The sequence below is a fragment of the Enhydra lutris genome, unplaced genomic scaffold (assembly GCF_002288905.1).
Source record: "Enhydra lutris kenyoni isolate GAN:26980312 unplaced genomic scaffold, ASM228890v2 scaffoldscaffold9, whole genome shotgun sequence".
NCBI classification, from domain to species: Eukaryota; Metazoa; Chordata; class Mammalia; order Carnivora; family Mustelidae; genus Enhydra; species Enhydra lutris.
The window spans coordinates 16,734,642-16,744,778 of NW_019154093.1; positions in this window are offsets into that span (position 1 = coordinate 16,734,642).

Here is a 10,137-nt window from a genome sequence, read left to right on the forward strand (position 1 = left end):
GCCTGACTCATCCTCATATTCTGGGCTCTGTTATTAGGAACTGGCCGACCATATTTTACTGGTCCTCTGGGGGGCAGGGTCAATATAAGTTTACAGCATAAACAACAAAATGGCTGTTTAACCAAGATGGAGTTGCTCTGGCTAAGTAGGCCCTTACACTTTGATGAAATCTTGCTGGCCAGATCGAGAAAATCTTCATACCTAGGGAATGGAGGGTCCTGACCCAGTCACTTTCCTCGACCCCACTCTACCCCTGTGGTTGAGGTTGTTGGAGGTGACTTAAACCTTAGTCTTCTTTCTTACAGTGGCCTGTTCCCACTCTGCTCAGCAGGTATTTTTAGCAACCAGTAGACACAAACTTTTCTGGCCTCTTGTCTTTGTATGTTAATTTTCCCTGAAAAGTCCTTTTATCCCTCCTTCACCTGGGTAAATCTTAGGTGCTCTTCAGTGCTTACCTTAGGTATACCCGATTCTGGAAAGCCTTCCCTGATCCCTCCCAGGTTGCTTCCTCCTCCTCTTCTTTTTAAGATTTATTTATTTATTTATTTGTGAGAGAGAAAGAGTGAGCGCAAGTGGGGGGAAGGCAGAGGGAGAGTGAGAGAATCTCAAGCAGACTTCCCACTAAGCACGGACCCCCAACTCTGGGCTCAGTCTCACAATCCTGAGATCATGACCTGAACCGAAATTGAGTTGGTCGCTTACCCGACTGAACCACCCAGGTGCCCCCTCTTTTCTTTTTTCTTAATTGACATCAGTTACACAAAACTGACTTATCTATAATCTTGGCTCATAACACTGTTATCATTCATCCTTCACAACCCCCCCCTTTCCTCCCTCCCTCTTTCCTTCTTTTCTCTCTTTCTCCTTCTCATCTTTCTTTTTCTTTACATGTATGCACACATGCACACATATATGTACAGTATTTTAAAATAATTTTAGTTCTTTTGAAATTTATAAAAAGAGTATCATGCTGTATGCAATCGATTGAGACGTGCTTTTTACTTTCAATACAAATGTTACCAAGATTCACCCAAATTTTAATATGGACGATAGTTCATTCAATTTTGCTGCTACATATATTCTTTTGTGCAAATACTATATCACAATTTATTTATCCATTTCCTGTCAATGGACATTGGATTTGTTTAAATTATTATTTCTTTTTTTTAAGATTTTTTTTATTTATTTATTTGACAGAGAGAAATCACAAGTAGGCAGAGAGGCAGGCAGAGAGAGAGGAGGAAGCAGGCTCCCTGCTGAGCAGAAAGCCCGATGTGGGGCTTGAACCCAGGACCTGGGATCATGACCTGAGCTGAAGGCAGCGGCTTAACCCACTGAGCCACCCAGGCGCCCCTGTTTAAATTATTTTGCTATTACAAACAGTACTGCTAAAAATATTATTATGCATGTCTCTTGGTGCATGTCTCCTTGTACATGCTCACACTTCCACATACATGTCTTGAAGAGGAATTTCTGTGTTGTAGAGTATATGACAATTGAGTTTTTAAAGATAATACTATATTGTTTTTCAAAATGTTTGTATCAATTGACCCTCTCACCCAACTATATAGTCAATGTACAGTAGAATGATTGACCCACATTCTCTCTAACATTTGTTACTGTCAGACTTCTTTATCTTTATAAACTGAGTGGGAATAATTGGGATTTCATTGTAGTCTTTCTTTTCATTTAGTCGATTACTAATGAAAATGAACATATATTTATTGAAGATTTGGTTTCCTTTTCTGTGAAATGTGCAATCATGACTTTTGTTATTTTTGTTATTATTTATTGTTTTTCCTTCTCTGAATGATTTGCGGCATTTACAGGTTCTTGATATAAATCCTTAGTTGGTTATCTGTTATAATTGTTTTCCCCCAGTTAGTAAATTATTGCATTCCTTTCTTTAAAATGTCTTTTAATGACCAGAAGTAATTATTTTAGTATAATTCAGTTGATTATTCTTTTTCTTTTATGATTATCTCTTTTTGTAAATTGCTTAAGAAATTATTCCCTAGATAAAAGTTATAAAGATTTTAACCTATGTTTTGTATTATATGTTTTAAAGTTTAATATTTTCCATTTTGGTTCTTAGTTCATTTTGAGTGGACTTTTTGTGTGTATGGGGGATAATAGGGATCTAATTCCATGTTTTTCATTTCTGTCATATTATACTATAGGTATGTTTTGGGATTATCTATTCTAATCTATATTGGCCAATATGTACCATCATACTCTTAATTACCTTTGTTACATAGTATGTTCTGATAATTGGTAGGTCACATCCTTCCTCCCTATTCTTCTTCTTCAGAAATAACTAGGATATTCTTGGCCCTTTCCTCTTCCATATTAATTTACAATCAGCTTGTTAAGTTTAATTTTTAAAGAGCTCTGTGGCATTTTTGATTGGGGTTCCATTGAATTTAAAATTAACCCAATTGAAGTATTTCTATTTAGAAGCATGGGTAGATACTGTTTCCATTTACCTAAATATTTAAAAATAGCTCTCATAAGGTTTTCTTCCCTCAACTTTTAATTCTAGAGCAATGTCAGGGCTATATAGAATATCCACAAGAGTAGTAAATCAGCAGCTGCATAACCTTGGAACATTTGCCTTAGCTCTCTATATTTATATAAGTATTAATATGTTCTCTTACTCTGAACCATTTGAGAGTACCTTATATTCAGTTTATAAACTGTTACTCTCAAGTATTTCTGCATATGACTCTCAAGTATAAGGACATTCTTCTGTATGAGTACAACATAATTATCACAGGTAATTTAACACTAATATATTATTCTTTAACATACAGTCCACCTTAAAAATTCTCCGGTTGTTCTCTTAATGCCTTTGTAGCTGTTTTTTTTTTTTTTAATGACAGTTTTCAGCCTGTCATTGACTTATGTGAATTTTATCTTTCATGATATTTGAAAGTATAGGCTAGTTGTTTTACAAAAATGTCCTTCAGTTTAGATTAAAACAATTGTGCTGACGTACACTTTTACCAGCAATTGTTTGATTGTTTCCTCATGTTTAGACTCAAGTTAACTATTTTTGGCAGAAATACTGTATCACTGAGTTTCACATCTCCAAGGGCACACAATGCCATTTGTCTAATTATTGGTAACACTAGATTTAATCATTCAGTGCAGGAAGTATCTCTCAATAATGTATTGTGATTTTTTTTGTATATAGATCCTATAGAACTTCTAGTTACAATTATGCTTAAGTCTTTTATAATTTTGTTGCTCTTTCTTAAATACTGTTTTTATGGCAATTGTTTGTTGCTGGCGTATAGAAATGCAATGATCTTTGTGTATTGACATTACATCTGGTTGCCTTGTCATTATTTTCCTAATAATCCTAATAATTTCCAGATTTTTCTGTTTTGTTTCATTTTATGAGGATATTTTATTACCTGTACATAATGACAGCTATATTTCTCCCTTTTCAATTGTTTATGCCTAAATGTCTTTTTTACTTATCAGGGTTACAGTTTCTTTCGCCTTTGTGCTCTCAGCCCTATACTTCCCTCACTCTTTGGCACTTGTAGAATTGTATTGTTATTGCCTGATCAAGTATCTGTCTCCTTTACTAGCCTCAGAATTCTTTAAGGACGTAGATCGATTTGTCTCTGATTCCATGGTTCTCACACATGTCTTGTCCTAGAGTGAATGTCTGAGAATAATAACCATCTATTGAACACTGTGCTATGTATTTTACATAGACAATTCTATTTAATTAATTAATTATTTTAAAAGATTTTATTCTTTTGAGAGAGAGAAAGAGAGAGAGAGCATGAGCGCGCAAGTGGGGGAGGAGTAGATGGAGAGAGAGAAGCAGGCTCCCCTCTGAGCAGGGACGCCAACAGAGGGCAACATGGGGTTTGACTCAGGGCTTGATCCCAGGACCCTGAGATCATGACCTGAGCAGAAGATAGATGCTTAACAGACTGAGCCACCCAGATGCCCCATAAACAATTTTATTTAATACTCCCAATAATCCTACAAGATGGGTAAAATTATTATCTACATTTTTAAATGAGGAAACTGAGACTCGGAAAGCAAAGGCCACATATCCAGAAAGAGGTGAGCTTAGATATGAGCTCAGATCTAACTCCTGATACTTTTCTCTTAATCGCTATTTTTTACAGCTTCTGCAGCGAATTAATGAGCAAATGAGTAGGAAGAAGGATGGGGTGCTTGCTTCCAGGCCCAGGACTTAGGAAGATCTCTGGGGTCCCTCTTTCTTTGGAAAGGTTTGAGCACCAAGGCTACTGATCCTAGATCGTCTTGGGAAGAAGTCCTAGTGGTCTCTCCACCAACATAGTGAAATCTACCCTGCATTCTGGGGTCCCTCCAGTTGTCCTTGGGAGCAGAAATGTGCCAGGGGTTTAGGATCTAGCAGGGACGTTATAGGGGCTGCTATCCTGGGACAACCCTTACCAATTCAGGCCATTCAAGAGATGGGCTAAGGCTTTTCCACTGGCCCAAAGGGTGGCCAGATAGCTCTGATTCCTCATGGATAATGGGTCACCATCTATCCTTGCTGTCCACAACTTTGGCAGCAGATGGCCTGTAAGCCTTCAGCCTAGGAATTTCCTGGAGGGAGTCTCTTAAGGGCCCATTCTTGGCTTTTAGCCTTCGTGCTGGAAAGTCCAGTTGAATCTGCCTCTTGCCGTGCAGCTTTTGTAGGACTGGGAATAGTCAGACCTAGGATTCAGGGACTTATATTAGTGAATATGGTCTAGACCCTAAGGGTAATCAGGGGCGAGAGGAATTATTTTCCTATCTACAGTAGCATCTGTGCTATATTGCTATGAAAAACATCTGTCTTATCCAGGAGTCCTGAAATATTATTGGGGGAGATAATTATGTCTCAAATCTAAGCTACAAACTTCTTGCAATTATCCATGAGCATTATGGTTAGCATTGAGTTCCTTGGAAGCCAAGGCATAAAGGGAACCATAATAGATATCAGCATTTCATTTCACAAAATCCACACGTCTCATCACATATTAATAAGTGTGCCTTTAATAAACAGATCCTTAGTCAAATAAACCCCTAAAACATTGCATATGCTACAGCCCACATCCTGTTTAAAAATTCTTTTTTTTTTTTAAAAGATTATTTATTTATTTGACAGACAGAAATCACAAGTAGGCAGAGAGGCAGACAGAGAGAGAGGAGGAAGCAGGCTCCCTGCCAATCAGAGAGCCTGATGCGGGACTCGATCCCAGGACCCTGGGATCATGACCTGAGCCAAAGGCAGAGGCTCAACCCCCTGAGCCACCCAGGCGCCCCCTGTTTAAAAATTCTTGATGGCATTAAACATTGAAGGCTCTGAGACTTCTTGCAGCAAAACTGAATTCCTTTTATTCAGAGTTTCTCAAATGTAATTGATTACAGAGTCCCCTTTTCATGGAAAATTTATTAGTATCTTATAAGGAATCAGCATTTTGAGTTGTTCAGTTAGGAAAATACTCATTTATACAGTTTTCCTCGCCAGGCAAAAAAAATTTTTCTTGATGCTAAATTCTAAGGTAGAGCCTACTTTAAAAAAAAAAAAAGAATTTGGGCACCTGTGTGCCTCAGTTGGTTAGCATCTGACTCTTGGTTTCAGCTCAGGTCATGATCTCAGGGTCATGAGATCAAACCCCGCACTGGGCTTCATGCTGGAGTCTGCCCGAGATTCTTTACCCCTCCTTTTCCTCTCCCATCCTCCCCCTTCTCACAGGCGCACTCTCTCTCTCTCTCAAATAAATAAATAAATACATATATACATACATAAAATCTAAAAAAAAAAAAATAAGGTAAGGCCAAGCATATCTCTGTTTTCCTGCCAAGTTGTCTTTGTCTGTTTGTTTGAAGCTTTGTCCCTGTGATTTTTTTGTCAATTTCCATGCCCTCAAAAATGTGTATAGGTTTGGGGTCTGGGATACATTTCCTGGTTGGAAATCCATCTCTTGGTTTTCTAACAAGATCATTGAGGTGGAGTCAAAACAAAGCTTTGGATGTGAGGATATCTTCCTTGGGAGTTGGTCCAGGAATTCCAGTGAGGGGGTAAGGTCTTGAGAACCTTACCCAAATAGGAGCTGGGTTTATACTCAGAGGCAGCTGTGGCTTTTGCCAGGTGACTCTGGTGACCCCTTTCCACATTTCCCTCTTCATTGCTTTGGGGGAGAGGGGCTTGAGGAGCCAGAAGAAGGATTATGCCAAGAGATGCAGTGATTAAAAACCTTCAGATCATCCTGGATTTAGCTTTAAGCTCTGCACTTTCAGGGCTGAACTAACTAACCGCCCTAACAATGGGTCTTTCCCTGACTAGTCCAGACACTCACAGCCTCCAGCCTACCCCCATCAATACCTGCCTGAAGCCTGGCTGTCTCTCCCAGCACACTGGCGCTCCTCCTGGAGCTTCCTATATCTTCCTGGGATGCCCAGCACCCAGCATGGTGGGCAAGGGGCATCAGAAAGTGTTGACCATTAGTTTGTGGGGTAGCTCATGTTTCCTAAAACTTCCAAGGATATCATCTTGTTTGTGACTTACAGAAAATCTGAAACGTGGCAGGGAATATCACTTCATTTTATAGCCAAGGAAATGGACTCAGAGAGGTGAAGAGATGCATCTAGCTTCCCAGTCCTGGGAAGTGGCTGGCCGTCTATGCATCGCACCGTATCTGCTACCTCTGGAGGGACCCACACTCAGGCTAGTGTACCCCCACTGGGGATGCTCCTTGCAGGGGGATTCCTACTTGGGATGGGAGACAGGAAGTTCTGTATTGTTTTAGCATCCTTCCATTCTCTCCACAGTGGAGTCTGCCCCTTTTGGCCAGCAGGGGGAAGCACAGAAATAGTGAATTTTCTAAAAGGCAGGACTGGTCTGTGTTCACCCTCCCTTTATGGGATCAGAATCTCAAGCTGAGTTCTAGGCAAATAGTAAGCACTGCTACTTATGGAATACCTACTATGTGCCATAATATTAGTAATATTAATATTATTTCTAATCCCAATAACAACTATGTGTGGAAGGGATGACCTGTTCCATTTTCCAGATGGGGAAACTGGCTCAGAGATTTAGTCTCTTGCTTGAGGCCATGGAATTGGTAAGTGGCATATTTGGGATGTGAATCAGGTCTGCTGTCTCCAAAGGATTGGTGCATCTCCATTTGCAGGCCCAGGACAAATATCCGTTGAAGGAACTTGCTGAATGAAGTCAAGGAAGGATCCTCCCCGCTTCCAGCCATCCTACTGTTCCAAGTCAACACCACACAGGGCTGAGTGCATATCCCCAGCTCAAGGAAGAAGTCATCCTGCTCCCTGACTCCCCTTCTGGGTTCTGTCACTGCCTAATGTCTCCCATGATGCCTTCCTCTCTCTTTTCTTTCTGAAGCTGGCCCCAATCCTTCTAAAATGGACAAACCTTCAACTTTTTATCTGTGCCGGAAAAGCTGGGTTCTTTCCTATTGTGCATTTCCTTCCTGTGAGTCTCCTTTACTACCCACACAGAACACGTCACTCCTGGTCACCAAATGTGTGGAGGTTTCTCTCCACCCCAAGCAATTCTCTGGACACCAGTGGGTGCCCTACAATATCAGTCGATTCTAACACTATCTGCCTGGAAATAGCCCTCAGGTTAAGGGCTCAGTCTTACAAGTACCCCTTGTCTCCAGGCACCAGTCACAAGTCCAGCTTGTCATCTGTGCTCCTGACCAATTGGCTATATGTAGATTGACAGGTCCAATGATCCCCTCCTTGAGTTCAATTAGTTTGCTGGAGTGGCTCACAAACTCAGGAAAACAGCTGAATTATGTTTATCGGTTTATTATAAAAGAATATGGTAAAGGATACAGACAAACATCTAGGTGAGGAGGTCCATAGGGCGAGGTCTGAGAAGGTTCTGAGCTTAAGAGTTTTTGTCTTCCTGCTGTGGTTGTGTTCACCCAACTCTGAACCCTGCACTATTGGGATTTTAGGGAAGAGTCATCTCCTAGACATCATGGATCATTAACTCCATTTGTAGCCCTTCACGCTTCTCAAGAGAATAGGAGGCAGGGCTGAAAATTCAAAGCTTCTAGTTAGGCGTTGTTTTTCTGGTGATTAACTCCCATTCAGGAGCCACCCAGGATCCACTCGCAGTCACCTTGTTAGAGCAAAAGACACTCCTATCACCCAGGAAATTATAAGGGTTCCAGGAGCCCTGTGTCAGGAACTGGGGTCAAAGAGCAAATATTAGAACAAAAGATGTTCCTATCACTTAGATTTTACAAGTGTTAAGGAGCTCTGTGCCAGGAACCAAGGGCAGAATCATATATATATATTTCTTATTATAAATCACAATATCACATCTTCTTTCTATCCAAAGATGGGATTGGAACCCGGTGCTTGGGGCTAGAATCTGGGACACTGGACAGGGCTGGATCCTGACTCCTGGCATCTGGCCTCTGCCTTTGTCAGTTGTCCTGGTCTTGCTGCAGCTAGTCCTGCTTTCAGGTGTCCCTCAATAGCCCTGTCCACCATCTCTTGTCAGTCCTCTCCACTGATCTCCCACCCTCCAGACCTTTCCACCTCCTCACACGGATCCTCACATCATAGCCAGAGTGGGCCTCGCTGGCAATGCCTCAATTCCCTCCAATCCTTCCAGCGCTCCCCATGACCTTTAGGGTAAAGCTCCAATTCCTCCATCTTCTACAAAGCTGGGCATGATGTGGGCCTGAATTGCCCTTCTATGCTCTTCTTTCAGTCTGCCCCAGTCTCAACCTAGTGCCCCAGCTTTATCCAACAACTGGACAGTTGTCCCCCACCTCTGTGGTCTTGGCCATCCACATTACTCCTTCTGCTAGGGCATGCTTTTTTATCTCTCCAGACTCTGTTCTAGTGACCACTCCCTGGGAAGGCTTCCATGACCTCTCCTTTCACCCCAGCTAGAACAGATTCCTCCTCCCCTTCTGTGGTTCCAGTACCAAAAATACTTGACTGCTTAATTTGTTCTGTGTCTTTCTCTCCCACTCATCCCAGGAACCATGTCTGCGATAGCTTTGTCCCCAGCCTTCCTTCAGCACTGCATCTGGCACACAGTAGTACCTTGGCAGGTGTCTGTTGTATGAACTTGACCTCAGATGTTTTCGCTGCTCAGGCCCATGGCTTTAGGTTCCCACTGCTCCAATCTCCTCTGAGGTTTTGGGAAAACTGTACCAAGTGATATGAAGAAAGAGCTAACTCCAGTGTCCCTGCTGGTAAGGCTCCCCATTCCTTCAGGCACCCCTACCATGATTAGGGCACATCCCCCACCAGACCCTGCCATGGCCAGAGAGAGAACCTAGTGTTGAGTTCTGCCCTGGTGTAAGCTTTGAGGCACATTCCCTTCTCCCTTCTCTCCAGCTACTTCCCCTACAGAAGTTTGCCCACAGTCTTTATAAAGTCTCTGTGCAGCTCCTGGCCTCCACATTACTCGTTCCCTGTCGTTGTTTATCAGGAGAGAAGGCAAGGGAGAAGATGAGGCTGGACACCGGAGAGGGCAAAGGTGGAGAGGTGGAGTAATATGTGTATGTTCTAGGGCTTCCGTCTTCTGGGTGAAGGGGCAAGCACTAACGAAGCAGAAGTAATTCCTCCTCTTCCGCACTTGCTGCAGGTAAGGAGATGAGCAATTTACTATGGGAGCCTCAGAATCTCCCCAAGGGAGGGTCCTCAGAGGCAATAGAAGCAGGCAAGTCCTAGGCTTTTTTTTTTCTTCTTCTTCTTTTTCTTTTTTTGTTTTCTTTTGGCAGAACCTGATTCACATTTTCTGCCCTTGTCCTGTCCTCTCCCACTCACAGACATGTTTGCAATACATATGGTCTGATTGTTTTATGATTAGACACTAATCATGTTGTGGAGGGAACAATTTTTCCATCTAGCCCTGCTGATTTTAGCTGCCTGGTTTAATTGGGAGTTTGGATCACTGGAGGAACCACCCTGGGTGTGTCCCAAAGAGACCCAGTCAGTCCCAAAGTCAATTCCAGATGCTCATTCCCATGTCTGAGAAGTGTTGTACCCTCACTGGTAGCAATTGCTCCTTCGAACATCATACATTTTACATATTTATCAGATTTTAAGCAAGCCAGTGCCCACCATGGAAACTGAAACCCTGAGCAGTTT